The following is a 25,491-nucleotide window of genomic DNA, read 5'->3' on the forward strand; positions in this document are numbered from 1 at the left end:
GCAGCCTCGACCTCTGAGACTCAAGTGATCCTCCCACCTCAGCCTCCAGAGTAGCTGGGATTACAGGTATGTGCCACCATACCCAGCTATTTTTTTTTTTTTTAATTTTTTTGTAGAAATGGGGTCTTGAACTCCTGGACTCAAGTGATCCTCCCACACTGGCCTCCCAAAGTGTTGGGATTACAGATGTGAGACACTGCGCCAGTCTGAGAATATCTAGTACCACTGGTAAAGGAAAAATGAGAGTATCTTTGTCAATTCATATTATTATAGCTTCTCTTTTTCCTTGGAAATGGTTAATGGCAACAGAACTATCCATCACTTAGGATTTCAATAAATATAACAAATTTCAGTGTCATTTGTTAAGTTAGCATTACATATTGTCTACCTAAGAAGTAGGCACATGTTTTTTAGGTTTGAAATGTGAATTAAGAACTGCACATAGCACTAGAATTCTGCACCTAGGTTATTAAATGTGTGATGCAAAAAGGAAAGGGATTATTGGAGAGAGTTATACATTGGAAGGCTAAGAAAGTCTTTGAAGCAAATCTTAGGTCAAATGACAGATACCTATATTTTTGAAAAGTTCCATCCAATAGAAATATAATGTGAGCACATAATTTTAAAGTTATTTACTAGCCATATTTTTTAAGTAAGAAGGAGCAGCTGAAATTAATAATCTAATTTAGTATATCCAAGCTATCATTTCAACATGTAATCAATACAAAAACTAGTAATGAGATATTTTACTTTCTTTTTTTCTTGCTAAGTCTTTGAAATCCAGTGTAATGTATACTTACAACACATCTCAGTTTGGATCAGCCACATTTCACGCGTTTACTACTTGATGTGTGACTGCCATATTGGAGAAAATAGATCTATATAATTAGTCTGAAAGTGAAGGAGTGGTTAGGATTGTTGGGCTATGGGCTTTGCAAAGTATAGCATGGTGATTAATGCCAGCAGCTTACACAGTTCAGCTTTTGAGCCAATATTGAAGGTAACCATTTTAAGCAGTTTATATGGCATTGATATTACAAATAAATATGGCAAGATTCTGAATGGACTTGTTGTGAACTGAATTATGTCCCCACAAATTCCCACTAATACCTTAACCCCCCAGTATCTCAGAATATGACTGTATTTGGAAAGAGAACTTTAAAGGTGATTAAGTTAAAATCAGGCCATTAGAGTGGGCCATGATCTAATCTGATTGGTGTCCTTAGAATAAGAAATTTGAGCATGAACCCATGGCCAAGATTGACTTGTCTATACCTCCACTCACTCCCCAACCCCACACTCTTGGATAATTTGGAAGCAAATTTCAGATTAGACATGTTTTCTTCTGTAACTATTTTAGGAAGTATTTTTAGAATATATAGACTCAACAAAACCCACAATACCATTAGCACACCTTCAAACATGAAAAATTCCTTGTCACTAAATATCCAGTCAATGCACAAATGTCTCCAATAATCTTATGATGTTTTCACACTTTGTTGATTTAAATCTGAATCCAAAGAACATTCTGTGATGGTTAATTTTATGTGTCAACTTGACTGGGTTAAGGGATAGCCAGATAGTTAGTAAAACATTTCTGGGTGGGTCTGTGAGAGAATTTTCAGAAGAGACTAGCATTTGAAGCAGTAAACTGAGTAGAGAAGAACCACTCTCATCAATATGGACAGGCATCATCCAGTCTGTTAAGGGTCCCAATAGAAGAAAAGGGGAAGAAGGGCGAATTCTCTGCCTCTTGGCACTGGGACATCCATCTTCTCCTGCCTTTGGAAATCAGAGCAACAAGTTCTTGAGCTTTCTGACTCCAAGACTACACCAATGCCCCCAGTTTCTCTGGCTTTCAGACTCAGACTGAATTACAACATTGGCTTCCTTGGTTCTACAGCTTGCAGATGGGATGTTGCGGAACTTTTCACTCTCCATAATCATGTGAGTTGGCTCCCATGATAAATTGCCTCTTATATACCCATATATATCCTCTTGGTTCTGTTTCTCTGGAGAACGCTAATACACATCCATGAATTGCATCTGGTAAGCATATCTCTGAAGAGTCTTTATCCATGTCTTTGTTTTTCCCTTGCAATTTATTTCTGCAAAAAACGAAATTATTTGTTCTATAGTTTCCATGGTATGAATTTTGCTGATTGTACCTCATGCTGTAGTTTAGTATGTTCCTTTGTCTTTTCTTTGTCCCTTGTGTTTTCTGTAAATTGATGAATAGATCTAGAGGCTTGATCAGATTCAGGTTCAAAAGATGAAATCATAGCTAATGGTGTATATTTCTACCAGGAAGCACATAATGTTTAGTTGTTTCTTTTCTGTATTCTATTCAAAGCCATTGCTTTTTGCTTAGATTCATTAATTAAATCAGGATTGCCACATCTTGTTATTGTAATTATCATTCCTTTCTCACTTATCTGCTCAGTTACTTTTTTTTTTTTTAACTGCTTCTTGTGGAGCAGGGCTACCCGTAGGCAGTGTGCCCACAATAGCTGATGCTCAGTTACTGTTTTAAATGTTTTCTTTCTTTTTAAAGATAGGATCTAGGTATGTTGCACAGGCTGGTCTCAAACTTCTGGGCTCAAGTGATCTGCCCACCTCAGCCTCCCAAAGTGCTGGGATTACAGGCGTGAGCCACCACGCCTGGGCTCTTCAGTTACTTTTATAAAGACAAACTTTCATTATCACCCATTTGGTTGTTCAAAGTACATTTTTTTTTATGGAAAGACAGAAAAAATGTTTGCTTCTTTCCCTTTATTTACTAATTTTCAGAATAATTATACATTCTCTAGTATTCTTCAAAGGTGACTGATATGGTTTGGCTGTGTCCCCACCCAATTCCCATGTATTATGTAAGGGACTGGTGGCAGGTAATTGAATCATGGGGGAAGGTCTTTCCCATGCTGTTCTCATGATAGTGGATAAGTCTCATGAGATCTGATGGTTTTACAAAAGGAGTTCCCCTGCACAAGCTCTTTTCTCTTGTCTGCTCTTATGTGAGATGTGCCTTTCGCCTTCCACCATGACTGTGAGGCTTCCCCAGCCACATGGAACTATAAGTCCAATTAAACCTTTCTTTTGTAGATTGCCCAGTCTTGGGTATGTCTTTATCAACAGCATGAAAACAGACTCCATACAGCGACCAATGCCTGTATTTGTTTGCTTAGTATCATTATGGACTCAGGTTTAAACTTATTTTATGTAAGCAATATGTGATGCTCAAAATGACCCAAAGTAGCTTGTCTTTTAAAGTTAATAATAGAACTCAATAAGTAAAATCAGTTTAAATTTATGGAGATGCTACTTGGGAATTTGCTAAAAGGTAAATGAAACTCCATATTTACTCAAACAGAATGGATTTACTTATAAGTGCTGTCACACCCCTAAATTTTAGTTGGGGTATCATGCTGAAAAGCCTTTCATTGTACACAATTTCAAAGAAATGGGAGTCATGGTAACTTTTTCTTACCTTCGAATTACTGCAATGTAGCTACATTTAAGCGTCATGAAACATTTATCAACATAACACATTACTCCATGTACTAAGAAAAATGTTTAGAAATTTACTAACATGAGGAGACTCAGTGATCAGCAGTCACTGGAGGCATATATGTTGGCACTTGGTGAAGCAGTACACTAAATAGAACATGTTGATCAATAGGCATATTATTGACAAATTTAATATAAAATATTAAAACTTTTATCATAGAATATAGGTCAAGAAATTGGCAATTTTTAAGGAAAAATTATTCTCACTCTGGAGCCCAGAGTGTCCTTTGGCAGGATTACTTGACAGCTTTATATAAAAAAAGAACTTTTGGGGATGTTGGATTTAAGTGACCATGGGGTAACATTTCTTTCTAAATAAACACCAACTAGAGCTACTTATTTTAGTGTATTTGAGAAACTGGGAAGCATTGGATGAGGCAATAGATAATCTAAAATAGATAACATATGAATAGAATTAAGGACTTCTGGTGAGATTATAATGAAAAAGACGCCTATAGATTAAGGTCAGATTATACAATACTAATTATTAACTGGAAAAACAATTATGTTAACAATGTCATTTTCCTCCAGTCTCTGAGGCACTATCTAGCTAGTTCATTATTTGGCTTACAATATACAATGAATGTCTTCTTTTCCTTTTCTCATTTGCTTCCTGATATTTTGAAAGCATGAGTTACTGCCAGGAAATACAAGAGATACAAAAAACACAGAGAAATGTATTAAATGACAGTAAAAGACAGAGGAATGTATTAAATTATAGCAACTGCATATGTTTAAAAGTTTTCAGAACATTTAAAATGAGAATTTTTATGTTAATTTAAAAATTAGTTGCTGCATAGCTTCTAATTTAAAATTTTCACATGGTCTAGAAGCAAAATTTATTACAACTCCAGTGATGAGTTTATTTAAAACAAACAAAAAATATACCGATACTAGTTTATTTTCCAAACCATAGTGAAAGTTGTTATTCATATCTCCTGAGAAATTATACATTTTTCAACATTCTTACCACAGCACAAAGACTTTTTTCATGCTTAGTAATGCTTAGTAATGCTTAGTGAACAGAAAAGGACTTAATATAACTATTAGTGAAAAAGAATTCTAGCATTCTAGCTGTAGTATCATCGTATGAACATTTTTTTTCCCCTTGAGACAGAATCTTGCTTGCTCTGTCACTCAGGCTGTAGTGCAGTGGTGCCATCTCAGCCCAATGCAAACTCTAAAAAAAATTTTTTTTTTTTTTTTTAATTCAAGCAATTGGGTTCAAGCAATTCTCGTGCCTCAGCTCCCAAGTAGCTGGGATTGCAGGTGTGCACCACCATGCCAGGCTAATTTTTTTTTTTTTTTGTCTAGACAAGTTTTCACCATATTGGCAAGCAGGTCTTGAACTCCTGACCTCAAGTGATCTGCCCGCCTCAGTCTCCCAAAGTGCTGGGATTACAGGCCTGAGCCACCATGCCTGACTTGAAAAATATTTTCTGCGAAGCATTTCTACCATAACTTCTTGAGACTTAAAACACAGAGAAAAACATATTTATTAAGAAAATGCAGAGTTTTGATTTTTTATTGTTTAGATCAAGAATATGATCATTGAAACCAATTATTCATAAAGCATGCTTCTTCTCGACCTTATTGTCCTGAATTCCTATTTCATTAGCACAAGTACATTTACAAGAAATATATATATATAGCATATATAGATCAATTAGGCATAAACATGAATGCATGCTTCCCATTATTAAAATTAGAATTCTTTAAACCAAAATTTTCCTCTATTTTCAATTTTTGTCAATTCTGCCATTTGCTGTTTGAAGTCCTTAAAAAATATTATATCTTCTGAATGCTTTCTAAGAGTATAGAGAATAATGGTTGAATGAGGTTTAGAGTTGGCTAAAGGAGGACTTTTTTGACCAGAAGTTGATTCTCTAAAGTTTTTTGTGTGTCTTTAATTTTTTTTCCCACTGATTAATCTTTCATAGTATGTAGTTACAATGGTAACCATCATGTACATCTGACCTACAGTAAAGAAGAAAATGGACAGAATAAACATTAGTAACTTTTCCTTCTTTTTTGTTCTTCTGTAGGTCTCATTCCTGTCAGTTAGACTTCTGGTCATGTTATTTCCTGATGGGGTCACGAGAATGAATTAGTGATTAGACACTCAAGTGCTGGACTCAAAGGAATCTGGCTCCGTCACATGCAAACTTTTTGTAATATAAGGTACATTGTTTTATAATGTGCATTTTTGGTTGAATATTAAACTAAAACTTGAAAGCAATCTAGCTCAGGTAGATACTGGTGTCCTGAAATCATTTGCAATACATTTAAACTAAGATACACTCGATAAAAATATTAAAACAAAAGAAAAGGTTTCAATTCTATTCCATATTTCATTTATTTTTTACCAAACACTTATTGAATACCTAATATGTTCTAGGGAATGGACTTGGATCTAGAAACTTAAGAGTGAATGTGGGGGGCGGAGCAAGATGGCCGAATAGGAACAGCTCCAGTCTCCAACTCCCAGCGCGAGCGACACAGAAGACCGGTGATTTCTGCATTTTCAACTGAGGTACTGGGGTCATCTCACTAGGGAGTGCTGGACAATCGGTGCTGGTCAGCTGCTGCAGCCTGACCAGCGAGAGCTGAAGCAGGGCGAGGCATCGCCTCACCTGGAAGTGCAAGGGGGAAGGGAATGCGTTTTCCTAGCCAGGGGAACTGAGACACACAACACCTGGAAAATCGGGTAACTCCCACCCCAATACTGCACTTTAAGCAAACAGGCACACCAGAATATATCCCACACCTGGCCGGGAGGGTCCCACGCGCACGGAGCCTCCCTCACTGCTAACACAGCAGTCTGGGCGATCTATCCGCAAGGCAGCAGCGAGGCTGGGGGAGGGGCGCCTGCCATTGCTGAGGCTTAAGTAGGTAAACAAAGCCGCTGGGAAGCTCAAACTGGGTGGAGCTCACTGCAGCCCAAGGAAGCCTGCCTGTCTCGGTAGACTCCACCTCTGGGGACAGCACACAGCTGAAGACCAATAGGGGAAGCAGCGGGGGCCGGTGCAGATGCGAACAACTCTGTCTGACAGCTTTGGGGAGAGCCGTGGATCTCCCAACGCGGAGGTTGAGATCTGAGAACGGACAGACTGCCTGCTCAGGTGGGTCCCTGACCCCTGAGTAGCCTAGCTGGGAGACATCCCCCACTAGGGGCAGTCTGACACCCCACACCTCACAGGGTGGAGTACACCCCTGAGAGGAAGCTTCCAAAGGAAGAATCAGACAGGTACACTCGCTGTTCAGCAATATTCTATCTTCTGCAACCTCTGCTGCTGATACCCAGGCAAACAGGGCCTGGAGTGGACCTCAAGCAATCTCCAACAGACCAATAGACAGTCCTTCTGACTGTCAGAAGGAAAACTATCAAACAGGAAGGACACTTATACCAAAACCCCATCAGTACGTCACCATCATCAAAGACCAGAGACAGATAAAACCACAAAGATGGGGAAGAAGCAGGGCAGAAAAGCTGGAAATTCAAAAAATAAGAGCGCATCTCCCCCTGCAAAGGAGCGCAGCCCATCGCCAGCAACGGATCAAAGCTGGTCAGAGAATGACTTTGACGAGATGAGAGAAGAAGGCTTCAGTCCATCAAACTTCTCAGAGCTAAAGGAGGAATTACGTACCCAGCGCAAAGAAACTAAAAATCTTGAAAAAAGAGTGGAAGAATTGACAGCTAGACTAATTAATGCAGAGAAGATCATAAACGAAATGACAGAGATGAAAACCATGACACGAGAAATATGTGACAAATGCACAAGCTTCAGTAACCGACTCGATCAACTGGAAGAAAGAGTATCAGCGATTGAGGATCAAATGAATGAAATGAAGCGAGAAGAGAAACCAAAAGAAAAAAGAAAAAGAAATGAACAAAGCCTGCAAGAAGTATGGGATTCTGTAAAAAGACCAAATCTACGTCTGATTGGGGTGCCTGAAAGTGAGGGGGAAAATGGAACCAAGTTGGAAAACACTCTTCAGGATATCATCCAGGAGAACTTCCCCAACCTAGTAGGGCAGGCCAACATTCAAATTCAGGAAATACAGAGAATGCCACAAAGACACTCCTCCAGAGGAGCAACTCCAAGACACATAATTGCCAGATTCACCAAAGTTGAAATGAAGGAAAAAATCTTAAGGGCAGCCAGAGAGAAAGGTCGGGTTACCCACAAAGGGAAGCCCATCAGACTAACAGCAGATCTCTCGGCAGAAACTCTACAAGCCAGAAGAGGGTGGGGGCCAATATTCAACATTCTTAAAGAAAAGAATTTTAAACCCAGAATTTCATACCCAGCCAAACTAAGTTTCATAAGTGAAGGAGATATAAAATCCTTTACAGATAAGCAAATGCTTAGAGATTTTGTCACCACCAGGCCTGCCTTACAAGAGACCCTGAAGGAAGCACTAAACATGGAAAGGAACAACCGGTACCAGCCATTGCAAAAACATGCCAAAATGTAAAGACCATCAAGGCTAGGAAGAAACTGCATCAACTAACGAGCAAAATAACCAGTTAATATCATAATGACAGGATCAAGTTCACACATAACAATATTAACCTTAAATGTCAATGGACTAAATGCTCCAATTAAAAGACACAGACTGGCAAACTGGATAAAGAGTCAAGACCCATCAGTCTGCTGTATTCAGGAGACCCATCTCACATGCAGAGACATATATAGGCTCAAAATAAAGGGATGGAGGAAGATCTACCAAGCAAATGGAGAACAAAAAAAAGTAGGGGTTGCAATCCTAGTCTCTGATAAAACAGACTTTAAACCATCAAAGATCAAAAGAGACAAAGAAGGCCATTACATAATGGTAAAGGGATCAGTTCAACAGGAAGAGCTAACTATCCTAAATATATTGCACCCAATACAGGAGCACCCAGATTCATAAAGCAAGTCCTTAGAGACTTACAAAGAGACTTAGACTCCCATACAATAATAATGGGAGACTTCAACACTCCACTGTCAACATTAGACAGATCAACGAGACAGAAAGTTAACAAGGATATCCAGGAATTGAACTCATGTCTGCACCAAGCGGACCTAATAGACATCTATAGAACTCTCCACCCCAAATCAACAGAATATACATTCTTCTCAGCACCACATCGCACTTATTCCAAAATTGACCACATAATTGGAAGTAAAGCACTCCTCAGCAAATGTACAAGAACAGAAATTATAACAAACTGTCTCTCAGACCACAGTGCAATCAAACTAGAACTCAGGACTAAGAAACTCAATCCAAACCGCTCAACTACATGGAAACTGAACAACCTGCTCCTGAATGACTACTGGGTACATAACGAAATGAAAGCAGAAATAAAGATGTTCTTTGAAACCAATGAGAACAAAGATACAACATACCAGAATCTCTGGGACACATTCAAAGCGGTGTGTAGAGGGAAATTTATAGCACTAAATGCCCATAAGAGAAAGCAGGAAAGATCTAAAATTGACACTCTAACATCACAATTAAAAGAACTAGAGAGGCAAGAGCAAACACATTCAAAAGCTAGCAGAAGGCAAGAAATAACTAAGATCAGAGCAGAACTGAAGGAGACAGAGACACAAAAAACCCTCCAAAAAATCAATGAATCCAGGAGTTGGTTTTTTGAAAAGATCAACAAAATTGACAGACCGCTAGCAAGACTAATAAAGAAAAAAAGAGAGAGGAGTCAAATAGATGCAATAAAAAATGATAAAGGGGATATCACCACTGACCCCACAGAAATACAAACAACCATCAGAGAATACTATAAACGCCTCTACGCAAATCAACTAGAAAATCTAGAAGAAATGGATAATTTCCTGGACACTTACACTCTCCCAAGACTAAACCAGGAAGAAGTTGAATCCCTGAATAGACCAATAGCAGGCTCTGAAATTGAGGCAACAATTAATAGCCTACCCACCAAAAAAAGTCCAGGACCAGATGGATTCACAGCTGAATTCTACCAGAGGTACAAGGAGGAGCTGGTACCAGTCCTTCTGAAACTATTCCAATCAATAGAAAAAGAGGGAATCCTCCCTAACTCATTTTATGAGGCCAACATCATCCTGATACCAAAGCCTGGCAGAGACACAACAAAAAAAGAGAATTTTAGACCAATATCCCTGATGAACATCGATGCAAAAATTCTCAATAAAATACTGGCAAACCGGATTCAGCAGCACATCAAAAAGCTTATCCACCATGATCAAGTGGGTTTCATCCCTGGGATGCAAGGCTGGTTCAACATTCGCAAATCAATAAACGTAATCCAGCATATAAACAGAACCAAAGACAAGAACCACATGATTATCTCAATAGATGCAGAAAAGGCTTTTGACAAAATTCAACAGCCCTTCATGCTAAAAACGCTCAATAAATTCGGTATTGATGGAACGTACCTCAAAATAATAAGAGCTATTTATGACAGACCCACAGCCAATATCATACTGAATGGGCAAAAACTGGAAAAATTCCCTTTGAAAACTGGCACAAGACAGGGATGCCCTCTCTCACCACTCCTATTCAACATAGTGTTGGAAGTTCTGGATAGGGCAATCAGGCAAGAGAAAGAAATCAAGGGTATCCAGTTAGGAAAAGAAGAAGTCAAATTGTCCCTGTTTGCAGATGACATGATTGTATATTTAGAAAACCCCATTGTCTCAGCCCAAAATCTCCTTAAGCTGATAAGTAACTTCAGCAAAGTCTCAGCATACAAAATTAGTGTGCAAAAATCACAAGCATTCTTATACACCAGTAACAGACAGAGAGCCAAATCATGAATGAACTTCCATTCACAATTGCTTCAAAGAGAATAAAATACCTAGGAATCCAACTTACAAGGGATGTCAAGGACCTCTGCAAGGAGAACTACAAACCACTGCTCAGTGAAATCAAAGAGGACACTAACAAATGGAAGAACATACCATGCTCATGGATAGGAAGAATAATATCGTGAAAATGGCCATACTGCCCAAGGTGATTTATAGATTCAATGCCATCCCCATCAAGCTACCAATGAGTTTCTTCACAGAATTGGAAAAAACTGCTTTAAAGTTCATATGGAACCAAAAAAGAGCCCGAATTGCCAAGAAAATCCTAAGTCAAAAGGACAAAGCTCGAGGCGTCACGCTACCTGACTTCAAACTATACTACAAGGCTACAGTAACCAAAACAGCATGGTACTGGTACCAAAACAGAGATATAGACCAATGGAACAGAACAGAGTCCTCAGAAATAATACCACACATCTACAGCCATCTGATCTTTGACAAACCCGAGAGAAACAAGAAATGGGGAAAGGATTCCCTATTCAATAAATGGTGCTGGGAAAATTGGCTAGCCATAAGTAGAAAGCTGAAACTGGATCCTTTCCTTACTCCTTATACGAAGATTAATTCAAGATGGATTAGAGACTTAAATGTTAGACCTAATACCATAAAAACCCTAGAAGAAAATCTAGGTAGTACCATTCAGGACATAGGCATGGGCAAGGACTTCATGTCTAAAACACCAAAAGCAACGGCAGCAAAAGCCAAAATTGACAAATGGGATCTAATTAAACTAAAGAGCTTTTGCACAGCTAAAGAAACTACCATCAGAGTGAACAGGCAACCTACAGAATGGGAGAAAATTTTTGCAACCTACTCATCTGACAAAGGGCTAATATCCAGAATCTACAAAGAACTCAAACAAATATACAAGAAAAAAACAACCCCATCGAAAAGTAGGGAAAGGATATGAACAGACATTTCTCAAAAGACATTCATACAGCCAACAGACACATGAAAAAATGCTCATCATCACTGGCCATCAGAGAAATGCAAATCAAAACCACAATGAGATACCATCTCACACCAGTTAGAATGGCAATCATTAACAAGTCAGGAAACAACAGTTGTTGGAGAGGATGTGGAGAAATAGGAACACTTTTACACTGTTGGTGGGATTGTAAACTAGTTCAACCATTATGGAAAACAGTATGGCAATTCCTCAAGGATCTAGAACTAGATGTACCATATGACCCAGCCATCCCACTACTGGGTATATACCCAAAGGATTATAAATTATTCTACTACAAAGACACATGCACACGTATGTTTATTGCGGCACTATTCACAATAGCAAAGACTTGGAATCAACCCAAATGTCCATCTGTGACAGACTGGATTAAGAAAATGTGGCACATATACACCATGGAATACTATGCAGCCATCAAAAAGGATGAGTTTGCGTCCTTTGTAGGGACATGGATGCAGCTGGAAACCATCATTCTTAGCAAACTATCACAAGAAGAGAAAACCAAACACTGCATGTTCTCACTCATAGGTGGGAACTGAACAATGAGATCACTCGGACTCGGGAAGGGGAACAGCATTGGGGAGGTATACATGATATAAATGATGAATTGATGGGTGCTGACGAGTTGATGGGTGCAGCACACCAACATGGCATAAGTATACATATGTAACAAACCTGCACGTTATGCACATGTACCCTAGAACTTAAAGTATAATTAAAAAAAAAAAAAAAAAAAGAGTGAATGTACACAGGACTTGAATCTGTTCTGGTAGGAAATTCACTTGAGTAAAAAACAATACTAATACGAATGTTATCAGTAATAATCCATAATGTGATTTTTTTAAAGCCAATTCATTTAATTTGGCATATTATATCTAATAATATAACTTATTATGTATCTATACATTATAATCTAGACTATATAATCTATAGATTAGATTAGAATCTAGACTATATAACCTATAGTTTAGATTGTAGACATTTAGTAAAAACAAATTGAATATTGTAAAAAAAGTACTTAATGTACCTAGTAAAGTTTTATATGCCAAGTTTGTATTTTAATAATATTTTTATTTTAATAAATATCAGGAAGAAATAAACATTAAAACATAGTAAGTGCATGTTCAGGTTATCTATTGTCATATTACAAACCATCTGAAAACTCAGTGGTATAAAAAAATAATTTTTTAAAAATTTTTGAGCAGCTTTGTATATAATTGACATATAATAAACTGCACATTTTAAAGTGCACAGTTTGATAAGCATACACACACCTGGGAAGCCATTGCCAAAATCAAGATCATGACCGGACCCACAAAGTTCATGATTCTGTAGATCAAGGATTAGAGTAGCCATAAGCAGAGAGAGTTTGTCCCTGATACACAATGTTTGTGGCCACAGCTGTAGTTGTTTGGATAGCGGAGGGCTCCTGGGATGGCTAGAGTGGGATCATATGTCTGGGGTCTTCCTTCTTCTCCATTGGATATTTGCTGGGATGAGAAGGTCCAAGACAATCCTTTGATAATGTGTTGTGGTGCCTGGGCTGGGATGGCTGAAACACAGGAGACCTAGCAGGAATTCTCTATACTCACAGTGATCTCAGGATAGTCAGACTTCTCACTCCGCAGCTGGCTTCCCCCAGGTCCAAAGTTTCAAGAGACTTCCAAGAGACAGGAAGTGAAAGCTGCCAATCTCTTACAGTCTGAGCCCGAGACACTGACACAGCTTCACTTCCACTATGCTTTATTGGTCAAAGCAGTCACTGAGCCCACCCAGATTCTGGGAAAGAAGGACATTGACACCACCTCTTGAGATGATGTCAAAGAATTTTGACTGTTTTTAAAGCACCACAGTACATGTTGGATACTCTAAATTCCTGAGTGAAAGAAGAGTTCAGTTTGGTCACATGAACAGAGTATTTCGGTCTTTTACAAGGGCAGTAGTAGGGGAAGGAGGTGGTAGTAATACCAGAATTTCCATCAACTCTTCTGCCTTCATTGCTGTTTATCAAGTAATGTTCTTCAAACAAGCTGGAGTTGCTATGCCCTGATATGGTATAAGTTAGTGTGTTTTGGATATAAATACACATGGTAAAGGTAATATGGTAAATAACATTGCTTATTTATTATAGAATATTGTCACGTTAATGGTATACTTTAGCCATGAGTTTTTATCAAGATTCCAAAACATTATTGAGATGTAATCAATTCAGTAAAAAACTATTTGAGATGGACACATCAGATTCTAGTGATGTTATTCCCCTAGGATCTTACCCTATTGGGAATCTATTGTATAATTGACATATAATAACTGTACCTTTGGTGGGGCACAGTGGCTCATGCCTGTAATCCCAACACTTTGGGAGGCTGAGGCGTGTGGATCACTAGGTGAGGAGATCAAGACCATCCTAGCCAACACGGTGAACTCCCGTCTCTACAAAAATTAGCTGTGTGTGGTGGTGCCCACCTGTAATCCGAGTTACTCAGAAGGCTGAAGCGGGAGAATCGTTTGAACCCAGGAGGTGGAGATTGCAGTGAGCCGAGATCGTGCCATTGCACTCCAGCCTGGCGACAGAACGAGACTCTGTCTAAAAAACAAACAAACTGTACCTTTATAAAAATTCCATCTTTTAAAAGTCTATAAATGGATCTTTTATATTTTAACAAACTACTAGAGGTAATTTCAAATAGATGACTTCAAATTTTCTGAATAAATATAATCTGCTGTGAGGATAGCATATTGAAGAAATGTCATCAAGCCACGGTAAAAATATATCTTTCCTTATATGTTCAACCACCATGTGAAGTGTGTGAATCTAGCATAAAATGCAGTAAAAATTTTTTTTTCTATGTCAGTGAAATTAAGTAAACTTTTCAAGAGAATGTTTTTATTGTGATCTTTTGAGAAACACAAGGGAAACACAAAGTATAAGTACAGTTTTTATACATGAAAAGGGGGTACGTGACTCAATTTAAGAGAAGCTAAATAATTATTAACAATTGTTTGTATTATTTAAATATTTGTTCAATGGCAGTGGCTACTACTTGTAAAGAAAGAGACACCCCGTATCATCCTTTTGGATTCTGCTTAACCACAAATAGTCATCTCAGTGTCCCAGTGGCCCTTGTTTCATAAATTTCTCACTGTACCACCATCCTAAAGCATCTCTTCTGGCTAAAGCACACAGGAATGCAAAGAAGGAAGACAGACTCTTTTTGAGTGCACATACGCCTGCATACATGGATTTCTATATCAGGGAGATCACAAAGAACCATTAAAAATATAAGTCATTTGGAATACTAGAGCTAGAGGAGTGGCCAGATGGTCAAGATTTTGATCATTTAGTACATCTGAAGGTGATGTATAGGGGCAGGAAGTATCTGCCACGGAACAGAGTTTAAGGCAGCGACATTCCTTGGGAGAGCAGTGGCAGCACTAAAAACAAGCAGTGAAAGCACCACATTTCCTTTGTTTTGAATATCTTATACCTTTGGTTACTGAATGCTCAAGTCAAATCTCACGTCTGTTTTTTTAAGAAGCTCATGTTAAGGTTTTCATTTTTTTTAATTTTTTACAAGGTTATATCATTTCCATGGAGTTGGGGGATCATGTAACCAAGGTGAAAAGCAATTAAAATTAATTATTGTAATAGAGGTTAAGCTAGGTTAAAATACCTACCCAACCATCAACATTCCGGACTTCTAATAGAAGTCTGCATGTGCGGGTGGTAAATAAGGGTTTGGCATGTGGGGTATTAATTAATTAGCATCAGAAGAAAGAGAAGTCACACATGGTAGACAGTAAATATAGCTGGAGAAAAGGAGACTCAAAGATATTTCTATACTGCTGAGCTTTAAGTTCTAGAGTTTCAAACATGCTTGTTCAAAATGCAGCTTCTTTGTTCATGGTCAACAAATTCCTCTCAGATGATGTCAGAAAGAGTGGCTTTATCTTTGGAACCCAGTGCAGGCCCAAAGTTTATTTCATATGGTATCAATACTTACTGAGAGTGTTTTATATATGATCCATTGTGCTAGGTTTTCAGGATACAGCCATGAAAAAGACAGGTTTCCTGCCCTTGAGAAGCACACAGGCAATAGGCAAGATTTGAAACATAATTAAATATAACAGAAAATGGCCTAAAAAAGGAAACTCATGTCTCAGAGAAAATTTAAATGTTAAAAAATACAATAAAATTTAAATGTGAAAAAAAGTGTTAGAAGAATCCAAGGCAGAATTCCTAGCAGAGTAGTTAAAGTTTTGATAAATTTGACAACATAGAAGTAAAAAGTTATGCATGGTAAAAATTACTCTAAGTAAAGCCAAAAGAAAAATGACAAACTGAGAAAAAATGTTTGCCACTCATCTAAATAAATGATTAAATTCCCTGATGAGTTTTTATAAATCAATTTTTTAAAAAACCAACATCCCAGTAGAGCCTGAGCAAAGAACATGGACTATTTAGCAAAAATACAAATGGCTCTTAAATATATTAAAATATGATCAATGTTATTTTAAAAATGGAAATGCAAATTAAAATTATACCATTTTCTACCAATTAGATTAGCAAAAATCAGAAAGTTTAATGACATAGTATTAGTCAAGGTATAGGAGACTAGTAACTTCATATATTATTGCTGGAAGTGTAGGTTAGTGAAATCTCCCAGATAACAATTTTGTAATATCTATCAAACCTGTAAGTGCATATTCTCTTATATTTAGAAATTCTAATTTTAGGAACTCATCCCACAGATACAGTCACACATGAAAAGTGACATATTTACATAATTATTAATTGCAACGTTGTTTATAATAACGAAAGAAGAGAAACAACCTGAATGTCCATCAGTAGAGGTTGGGTTAAATAAAACAGCGTATACCCACATGATGGATTACTGTGTGTTTTGGTTATCTATTGATAGTCACAAAACACCCAAAACATAGTGGCTTAAAACAATAACGATTATTTATTTTCTCTCACAATTCCATGGGTGACTGTGCTTAGTTGAGAAATTCTGTTCTGTGTGATGTCCTCTAGGGTCATCACAGGGTCATCTGGAGAGTTAAATCGGCTGGAATATCCAAGATGGCTCCCTCACATGCATGTTAGTTGGTGCTGGTTGTTGGATGGGAAATCAGCATGGACTGTCGAACTGGAGGGTTTTAGCATTAGCTTTCTTCCATGTGACCTCTCTTCATGGCTTGGGCTTCTTTCAGCTTGGTGGCTAGCTTCCAACAGGGAGTTTTCTCAGGACATAAAGTTGTAGATATCTTAAGATCTCAAAAGCTGTAGATCTCAGAAATTATACAACATCACTGCTATCTCATTCTATAGAGAAAAATAAGTTTCAGAGCCAGCCCAGATACAAGGGGAGAAAAGTGGACTCTACCTCTTAATTAGAGAAGTGGCCAGGAATCTGTGGCAGTCTCTAATCTATACTATGCATCTATAAAATATAAAGAAGTAATACTTTATGTATTGATTTGGAATAATTTCTAGTACCTATTGTTAAGTAATGGGTATACATCAGTACAGTATAATGATACATACATACTATAATATACTATGTATGTATGCAAAAAGTATGGGTGCAGGGGAAAACGCAAGATTAATTACTTACATATTACATGAATATCTTTAGAAAATACACAAGAAATTGTGTAGTTAAACCCAAGAATGTAAGAATCCTCACTAATTTATCTTTGTGCCTGGTGAAGTTTGAATAATATGGATGTATTACCTTATTTTAAAAGTTAAACTCTAAAAATTATAACAAGTATCATAGGCTACATGTCCTGAACTAAAAATTAACAGATATTTGGTAGAGAGCAAGAAATGTGAAATATATTCCTACAATATCTGTCATTTTGGTAGTGATTATATTCACAATGTGACTGATAAAGACTGACACCAGAACTGGAAGAGAATGATCCAGGGTGGCCACAATAAAGGGATGGCTTTTGAGCTAGGTCTTGAAGAGTGAAATGATGACCTATAAATATTGACAAGTTGCAGTAAGAAGACTGAGAAGAGTCAAACCTGATGGTTTTCTTTTTTTCTTTTTTTTTTTTCTTTGAGAGAGAGTGTCGCCGTGTCACCCAGGCTGGAGTACAGTGGTATGATCTCAGCTCACTACAACCTCTGCCTCCTGGGTTCAAGCAATTCTCCTGCCTCAGCCTCCCGAGTAACTGGGACTACAGGTGTGCACCACCAGACCTGGCTAATTTTTATAATTTTAGTAGAGATGGGATTTCACCATGTGGGCCAGGCTGGTCTTGAACTCCTGACCTCAGGTGATCCACCTGCCTCAGCCTCCCAAAGTGCTGAAATTACAGGCATGAGCCATTGCACCCAGCTTCTATTTTTTATGTGAAAGAAGAGGAAAGGTTATCTCCTAAATATGATTTTTTGAGAATAAAGAGGAAAACTTGAAGAGAATGAAAAAGGTTAACAGCATTTCCATAGGTAGGAAATGAATTTTAAAAGTAAGAACAAGTAGACTAGTCAGGTCAAAAAATACATGAATTTGCCACACTGTCATCAACGCAGCGATGAGATATTTTTCTGCCCACTCAGTTACAAAGGAAACAGATCGTGAAGTGATACAGGGTTGAGGATGAACAGCGCAAGTGTGGGAGGAGGATGAAGGAATGTGAAGGGACACTGATGTGAGAGATGTTAAAAGCCATTGACCACGCAGTCCTGCACAGGAACCCAAAAGAAATAGGTGACAATGGAAACTCAGCAGCACCCATGCAGACTCAGAGATGGTAATGGGAGAGAAGGTAGTGAAGTTAGATGAATAGAAGATAATTTGATTATTGGTTTGAAGTTGAAGATTTCAAACATGAAACAATTCTGGGTGAAGATACAACCTAGATTGGAATGACTGATGCTGTTTTATTTGGAGACATTACTTTTTGACTGAAAAATATAAATTGGATAAGCACCCTTAAAAACTTGGGGCATAGTTCTAGTGATCACATTTCATAAACCCAAATTAAAGCAGATGGCTTAGCAATAGCCACTACATTTTGATAATTTGTTAATGTATTTAGATGAAAAGACAAAATAATATGTAACATATAACAATATATTGGTTCTGTGTCAGAAAACTCAGGAACCACAGTTTCTGTAGACATAGCGGTAACTTTTAGAATGACAAGCAACAATGATGCAAAAAATTAAATAGTTCCAAACATGCTTAAAATACAACAATTTTGAGTTAGATTGTCAACTTCTTGACAGAAGAGACCATTTATGAACTCCATGTGTTTCAATACTCCTTTTGCACAATTGTTCCCTTCATCACTACCAATATTTAGGACAGTACGGGTCCATAGTAAGAGATAAATAATACTTCTTGTTTAAATTCTTGGTTGGTGATTTTATCTATCTCTTTTGGGGAGGTGCATCCCAGCTAGAATAACTTTTTTTTTTGTCTTCCAGAAGGATGAGTGTATTCCTTCTTGTTCTACTCTTAAAGAGCAGGCGACTTCCCTGCTCAGATTCCAAATTCCTTAGGAAAACAAGAAGCGGCAACAAAACCACACCAGTCACTTCCACTCACATGTCAGTTTTAAAACAACTTGGGAAAGGTCAGTCTATTTGACTTCCTTCTATTGTTGAATTTACCCAGTTCCTGATTATATTACAGTCTGGTGGTGATTTTTAAAGGAGATTCCTTTATCTGTTTCAGTTTTCTAAGCAACATAAATTAACCAGGAGCTTTCTCTTCACACTGAATACTGTTTGTCTTGGGAAAAGATTAGCTGTGATTTAAAATTAAAAAAAAAAAACAAAAAAAAAAAACCTGTTCTCTTTAGTTCTTGCCTTTGCAAGCACACCAATAGCACTGGAGTGGGAGCCCGTTGAAGAGATTGGTAGAAGGGAGCCAAGGAAAGCTCAGCAGTGACACGCAGAGGTCACCGGTGTGTACTGTATCTCAATTTCACTGCCAAGGACACTCCTTAGTGGATTAAGCACTAAATTTAGACTTACTGAAATTATAGTCTCAGCCTTCAAACTAGGATTTCAGTTTGTTTTGATTTCTATTTTCTCAAAGTTATTAGGTTTGCCCCAATTATCTGAAAACACACATTTATACCATGCAGTGGCTGAAGTGAGTGTAACGTGTAGAAAATTGTTCCTAAGGAAGTCTTTTTCATCTATCTTATGAACAATTCAGAAGAATATATTATTTTTATATTTCTCACTGTATTGATTGTTATTTTACTTTTCAACTACCAATGCTAGTCGAAATTTTTTTTTTTTTTTTGAGACGGAGTCTCGCTCTGTCGCCCAGGCTGGAGTGCAGTGGCTGGATCTCGGCTCACTGCAAGCTCCGCCTCCTGGGTTTACGCCATTCTCCTGCCTCAGCCTCCCGAGTAGCTGGGACTACAGACGCCCACCACCTCGCCCGGCTAGTTTTTTGTATTTTTTAGTAGAGACGGGGTTTCACCGTGTTAGCCAGGATGGTCTCGATCTCCTGACCTCGTGATCCGCCCGTCTCAGCCTCCCAAAGTGCTGGGATTACAGGCTTGAGCCACCGCGCCCGGCCTCGAAATTTTTTATAGTTTACTATATAATCTCCATATTTGTAGTATATTAATTTTTTACCTTTATTATTTTTATCTCCCACTTGGCTTGGCTGCTTTAGTACGTTTTTAAATGCTGCAAGACAATATCTGATAGTTAAAGTAAAATTCAATGTTTTCCTTTTTTTTCTTTTTTTTTAACTTTTAACTTCAGGGGTACAAGTGCAGCTTTGTTACATAGGTAAACTTGTATCTTGGGAGTTTGTTGTTGAGATTATTTCATCACCCAGGTATTAAGCCTAGCACCCGTTAGTTATTTTTCCTGATGCTCTTCCTCCTCCCACTCTCCACCCTTTGAAAGGCCCCAGTGTGTCTTATTCCACTCTATGTGTCCACGTGTTCTCATCATTTAGCTCCCACTTATAAGTGAGAATATGCGGTATTTGGTTTTCTGTTCCTGCAGTAGTTTGCTATGAATAATGGCCTTTGGCTCCATCTACGTCCCTGCAAAAGGATATGATCTCCTTCTTTTTAATGGCTATATAGTATTCCATGGTGTATATATACCATCTTTTCAAGATGAAAAAGGGGTTGAATATCAAAATCATCATTTGAAAAACGAAATCCACAAAACTAAGTGGGAGTGGTCTGAGAGGAGACTGTACTGGATGAGGAGACATATTTAGAGCATAACTTCTTTTCTCTTTCTTTCTTTCTTTCTTTCTTTCTTTCTTCTTTTTTTGTGACAGAGTCTCTGCTTGCTCTGTCACCCAGTTTGGAGTGCAGTGGCATGATCATGGATAACTGCAGCCTCGACCTCCCAGGCTCAAACAGTCCTACCACCTCAGCCTGCCAAGTAACTGGGATTACTTGCACACCACCATGCCTGGCTTTATTTTCTTTTTTCTTTTTTTTTTTTCTGGTACAGATGAGGTGTTGCTATATTCCCCAAGTGATCTCAAACACATAGGCACAAGTGATCTTCCCGCCTCAGCCTTCCAAATTGTTGGGATTACAGGCGTGAGGTGCTGTGCCAGGCCTAGAGCATAATTTCTTAGTTTACTTGAATGTGTTCCATGGGTAAGCCTGATTTTAGACTTCCAATAATACTACTTACCAGAAGAATGTTCTAGAGGCTATTTAGTATATGTTGGTCATCAGTGTTTAGGAATTGGGCAACCAAACCAGCAAGCTTAATGTAACGGACAAGGAGTGCAGAGCAGTGGTTATGGGCACGCATTCTGCTTTGGGGAATTTGTGCAACGTGACCTTGGGCAATTTACCTAGCCTCTCTCTGCCTCAAGTTCCTCATCTGTAAAAGGAGGATAACAGAACTACCTCTTAAGGTTGCTGTGAGGATTCATGGGGTAATAATACATGTATCACATGATATTGTGAACATTAATCTTGACACATAGTAAGCACTCAGACATCAAAGTGAATACTCTGCCCAGTTTTTAAGTTGGTGTAGACTCCAGATGAACCATAAAACTGGTGGAAGTTTTAAAATAATGCCCATTTCTAGATGTGGAAAAAAATAGGAAGATCAAAGAGTCTTGGCCTGCATGAAGGGACTGTGAAAGAGGAGAGAGATAATTAAGCATTTGGTTTGTACCAAGGAGGAAACAGGTTTAATTTATAGCAGGAAAGGCTTAGCTTCAAGTTTGTAGACTTCCTGGCACACTGCACTGTAAGATACTATTGAGCTGGAAGTTGCAAAGAAAGGAACACCTACTCAGTGTCAGTCAAGATGGCATTAGTAAACTTGGAAGCTTCCCTGTATCTTTTTTGGATATGAAGTATAGTGATTTGACATAAATATACTACTGTCTAAAACAAAAGAGCTGGATTCTACCACTATTAGAGCCACTTAACAGGGAGAATCACTTCACCCAGGGTCTCCTGTTAGCAATTCAGTAACTAAGTTCCCTTGGTTGAGTTCCAAGACCAGTAATTCTTATAAGGAAGTTCACTCTAGAGCAAATAGTGTTTATGGTGATGTTTAAGCCTTGCCCATATTCAATTTAAATTACAATGGAAAGTAAAAGTATTTGATATCTAATAATCCATTTACATTTGTTAGAGATCTCAATTTAAATCACTGTGCCTATGGCCTGACAGATGAGTTACTAGATTTTGATTTTCATGGGATTAATGTTTTAAAACTCATTAACATTTTAAATATTTACTATTTCATTTCATTACATAAAGTAGCACACAAACTGAAAATTATTTCTAAACTAAATTTAATTCAGAACAGTTATTAAAACAATATATGTTAAAAAATGACGTTTTAAAAAGAAAAGCAAATGTGAAGAAGATATAGAGAAATGCTGGAGTATCCATTGTCAGAACGATTAAATTTCAGTTCAGAGGGACTTTGAAAATCAGTTAACTTGTCCATCCTTCGTCATGTTATACACAGGCTGCCTCTTTGCATGTTCCTTGAAGTTGTGCAGGACAGAGCCTGTGTGGCCTCGCCCAGTGCCCTGGTGATAGATGGGAAAATGGACTTAAACACACTTGCCCCAGGCTTCTTAAAAGGTTTGGTTTATTGTTGGCTTCTTGGGTGCTTTCCAAACTCCACGGTGTTGAAATAAAAGTTGCCTGCTAAATCTTAATTCACATTCTATACCAGGACATGTTGTTTGGTTAAAATGAGAACCTTGGAGGATATTATGTTAAGTGAAATAATCCAGGCATAGAAAGACAAATACTGTATGTTCTCACTCATTTATGGAAGGCAAAAAAGTTGACCTCATAGAAGTAGAGAGTAGAATAGTGTCTCCTAGAGGCTGAGGAAGGTGTATGTTGGGCTGGAGTGGTAGGGAGCTAGTCAGAGGTTGATTAGCAAATACTAAGTTACTGCTAGATAGGAGGAATAAATCCTTGTGTTCTATGGCACTATAGAATGGCTACAATTAACAAAAATTTACTTTCCATTTTTTTGAATAATTTATATTCGAAAGCTACAAGAGTGGATTTTGAATGTTCCCAACACAAAGAAATTAAGTTTTGAGGTGATGAATTTGCTAATTACCCTGATTTGATCACTACACAGTGTGTAGACGTGTCAAACTATCACATAGTACCCCATACGTATGTGCAACTACTATGCATCAATTAAAAAGAAAAGAAAAAAATCAGTAGTGAAGACAAAAGTGATTTAAATCTTAAAAAATTTATGCTCCCCAAATATCTAAATGCTTTCAAAACAGAATTTCAAAATGCATCCAGAGGAAGGACATAAAATAGAGTAGAAAAAATAGTGCATAGCTGTTTGGATAGTAATAGCAGTAAATCTGTTTTTTTTTTTTTTTTAAAAAATGAACAGTTCCCTTGAGGTAGAAAGTAGGTAGAAGCACGTGGAAGAAGCTCAGGCCTGGAGCCATTTGGTGGCATCAACTTCTGGTGATTTGAGAATTGCCCTGCCACCTGCAGTGCTCTCAGTGGTTCCTGTCTCATTGCTTTAGTTTTATGGGATCTTGGTTTAGGTAACCTCACAGAAGCAAGGATTCTTTGAAGAATCTATAAAATGTAACTTAGAGAAGTCATTGAGGGACGGCTGAAGGAGGCACTGGGGAAAATTGAGAATGTGAACAACAGCAAGCAGAGGTAGCACTAAGATGTTTAGAAATGCATCTAACTTATATGTTATGTAACTTATATCCTTTGGACTTCAAAGTGCATCGAAATATATGCAAATGGAAACTTTTAACCTCTTTTTCTTTTCTGTCCTGGTGAATTATTTGTACCATGGTCATTGTGATACAATTTCTGACATTTATCCTTGAAGGGCAAGAAATATCATCTACTTCTTTGGCATTCCTTACATGTACAGCATTATGATGGGGGTAAGACAGAGTTTTATTATATTTGTCTCATATTATTAAGGTAAAGGAAAGGGGGAGATGAATCCCTAGTTTTCTACGTTCCTGTTTATTCTTCCAAATATACCATGTATGTGTTTTTTCATTTGTCAAAGCTTATCAATTGAGTGTGAAACTCTATTTTCATTCATAGTCCACAAAGACTTACTCTAAATTGAAACCTATTGCAATGGAAAACAAACAAAGAAAAAACAAAAACAGGCTGGCTGGCATTGAAAGTGCTGGCAGGCTGAAGCAGTAATCTGTTGGTAATTTTCTAAGATTTCTTTGCTGATTACTACTTGGGCAGTGTCCACATCACTGATGAGTTCACACAGTCACAGCTGCTCTAGGAGCAAGACATCTCCAAAAACGGACACTGATTATTCTGACTATTTAAAAAGCTGGTTCCTGCTAATGGTATTGTTGATGATCTTCTAAGAGAATTTCAATGAAATGAAAATCATATGCCAGCTCTCAGAGGCCATATGGTGTCACGAAGGAAAATCCCCACAACCATAGTCAAGGCGCGCCGGTTCCTGCCCTGGCATTGCCAACAACTAACTGAGAAAGACAGGATCAGCTCATGCATGCGCAGACCTAGGCAAAGGTCTTTAGCATCAGAAAGAAAGGACCTGCTGCTTCGGTAACCCAAAGAAACTGAGGAAAAGCTTGTATTAGACTGAGAAGAAGCACAGACACACCCGAGAGGATAGAAAGGAAGGATTGGGCTGCAAGAGAAAACCGCAGAGAACACCTCCGAGCGAGGAAACAATCGCTCATATTTTTTAGTACCTACAGAATGCCAAGCACTTTTTAAAAATAACTTATTAATATTTTTTGAAACACGTAATGAATCCATCGCCATCCTTTCAAATGTCATGCATTGACATCACTCCGTAGTTGCCGCATTGCAATGCCAAAGGGCCAAGCACTTTCATCTATTATTTCTAATGGATAAAACAAGCTTCCACCAGAATGTGTAATTGTGGGTTGTTGAGGAAACTGAGATTCAGCGAGGTTGAGTTCTTGGAGACACACAGCTGGTGCACGGCACCACTCCTCTTACTGGAGATTTGGGCCAAGCTTTCAGATGATTCAAGCTCTCCAGAGTGAAGGGAGCCTATCGATTATGAAGATTCTCATTCTGTTTAGTCTGAAATGCTCTCACTTGATGGTAAAATGCTTCCTATTCTTTACATAGCTTGCACTGAGAAGAGAGCTAACAAAAACAAGGAAGGAAGAGAGGAAGAAGAGGAGGAATCTGAGAGAAGAAAGTAAAGAAGAAAGGAAAAGGTAGAAAGAAAAAAAATTAAAAGGTAAGAAATAAAGGGAAGAACTAGTGGGGCCAAGAAAATAAAAGGAATCTGAATAAAGATTCTATTTTCTGAAGAGTAATAAAATACCTTTCCTTATGTCCTGACCTCAGGTACAGGGCCCTGTTTTCTCCAGATGTAATAACTGCTTCAAAGGAAGCTTCAGACCAGGAGCAAGTAACTTTGCCAAGTCAAGGAACTGCAAAATGGAGACTCCACACTACAGAAAGCATTTATTTTGGAGAGTTAGATCTATCTTCTTCATTTGCTTGGTAAATTCAGGCTAGTTTTCACCATAATATTATTATAACTTTTATACAAGATCTACTATAACATTTTATGTAAACTAAGTGTTCAATGATAGGGAGCCACAGAACAATTCT

General features: G+C 37.9%; 2 long non-coding RNA genes across 2 annotated transcripts; one reads left to right on the forward strand and one right to left on the reverse strand.

The window, feature by feature from the left end:
• Window positions 1–1,466: 1,466 nt before the first annotated feature.
• LOC117097980 lies at window positions 1,467–13,015 on the reverse strand. The gene is made up of 3 exons (XR_004443125.1): window positions 12,660–13,015; window positions 4,139–4,204; window positions 1,467–3,814 (listed from the first exon to the last, which is right to left on the reverse strand). It is a non-coding gene; the product is annotated as an uncharacterized LOC117097980 (long non-coding RNA).
• Window positions 13,016–17,653: 4,638 nt separating this feature from the next.
• On the forward strand, window positions 17,654–25,051 carry LOC117097981. Its single transcript, XR_004443126.1, has 3 exons — window positions 17,654–18,113; window positions 19,213–19,317; window positions 24,997–25,051. It is a non-coding gene; the product is annotated as an uncharacterized LOC117097981 (long non-coding RNA).
• The last annotated feature ends 440 nt before the right edge of the window (window positions 25,052–25,491 follow it).

The sequence above is a fragment of the Trachypithecus francoisi genome, unplaced genomic scaffold, assembly GCF_009764315.1.
Source record: "Trachypithecus francoisi isolate TF-2019V2 unplaced genomic scaffold, Tfra_2.0 Lachesis_group15, whole genome shotgun sequence".
Lineage (NCBI taxonomy): Eukaryota > Metazoa > Chordata > Mammalia > Primates > Cercopithecidae > Trachypithecus > Trachypithecus francoisi.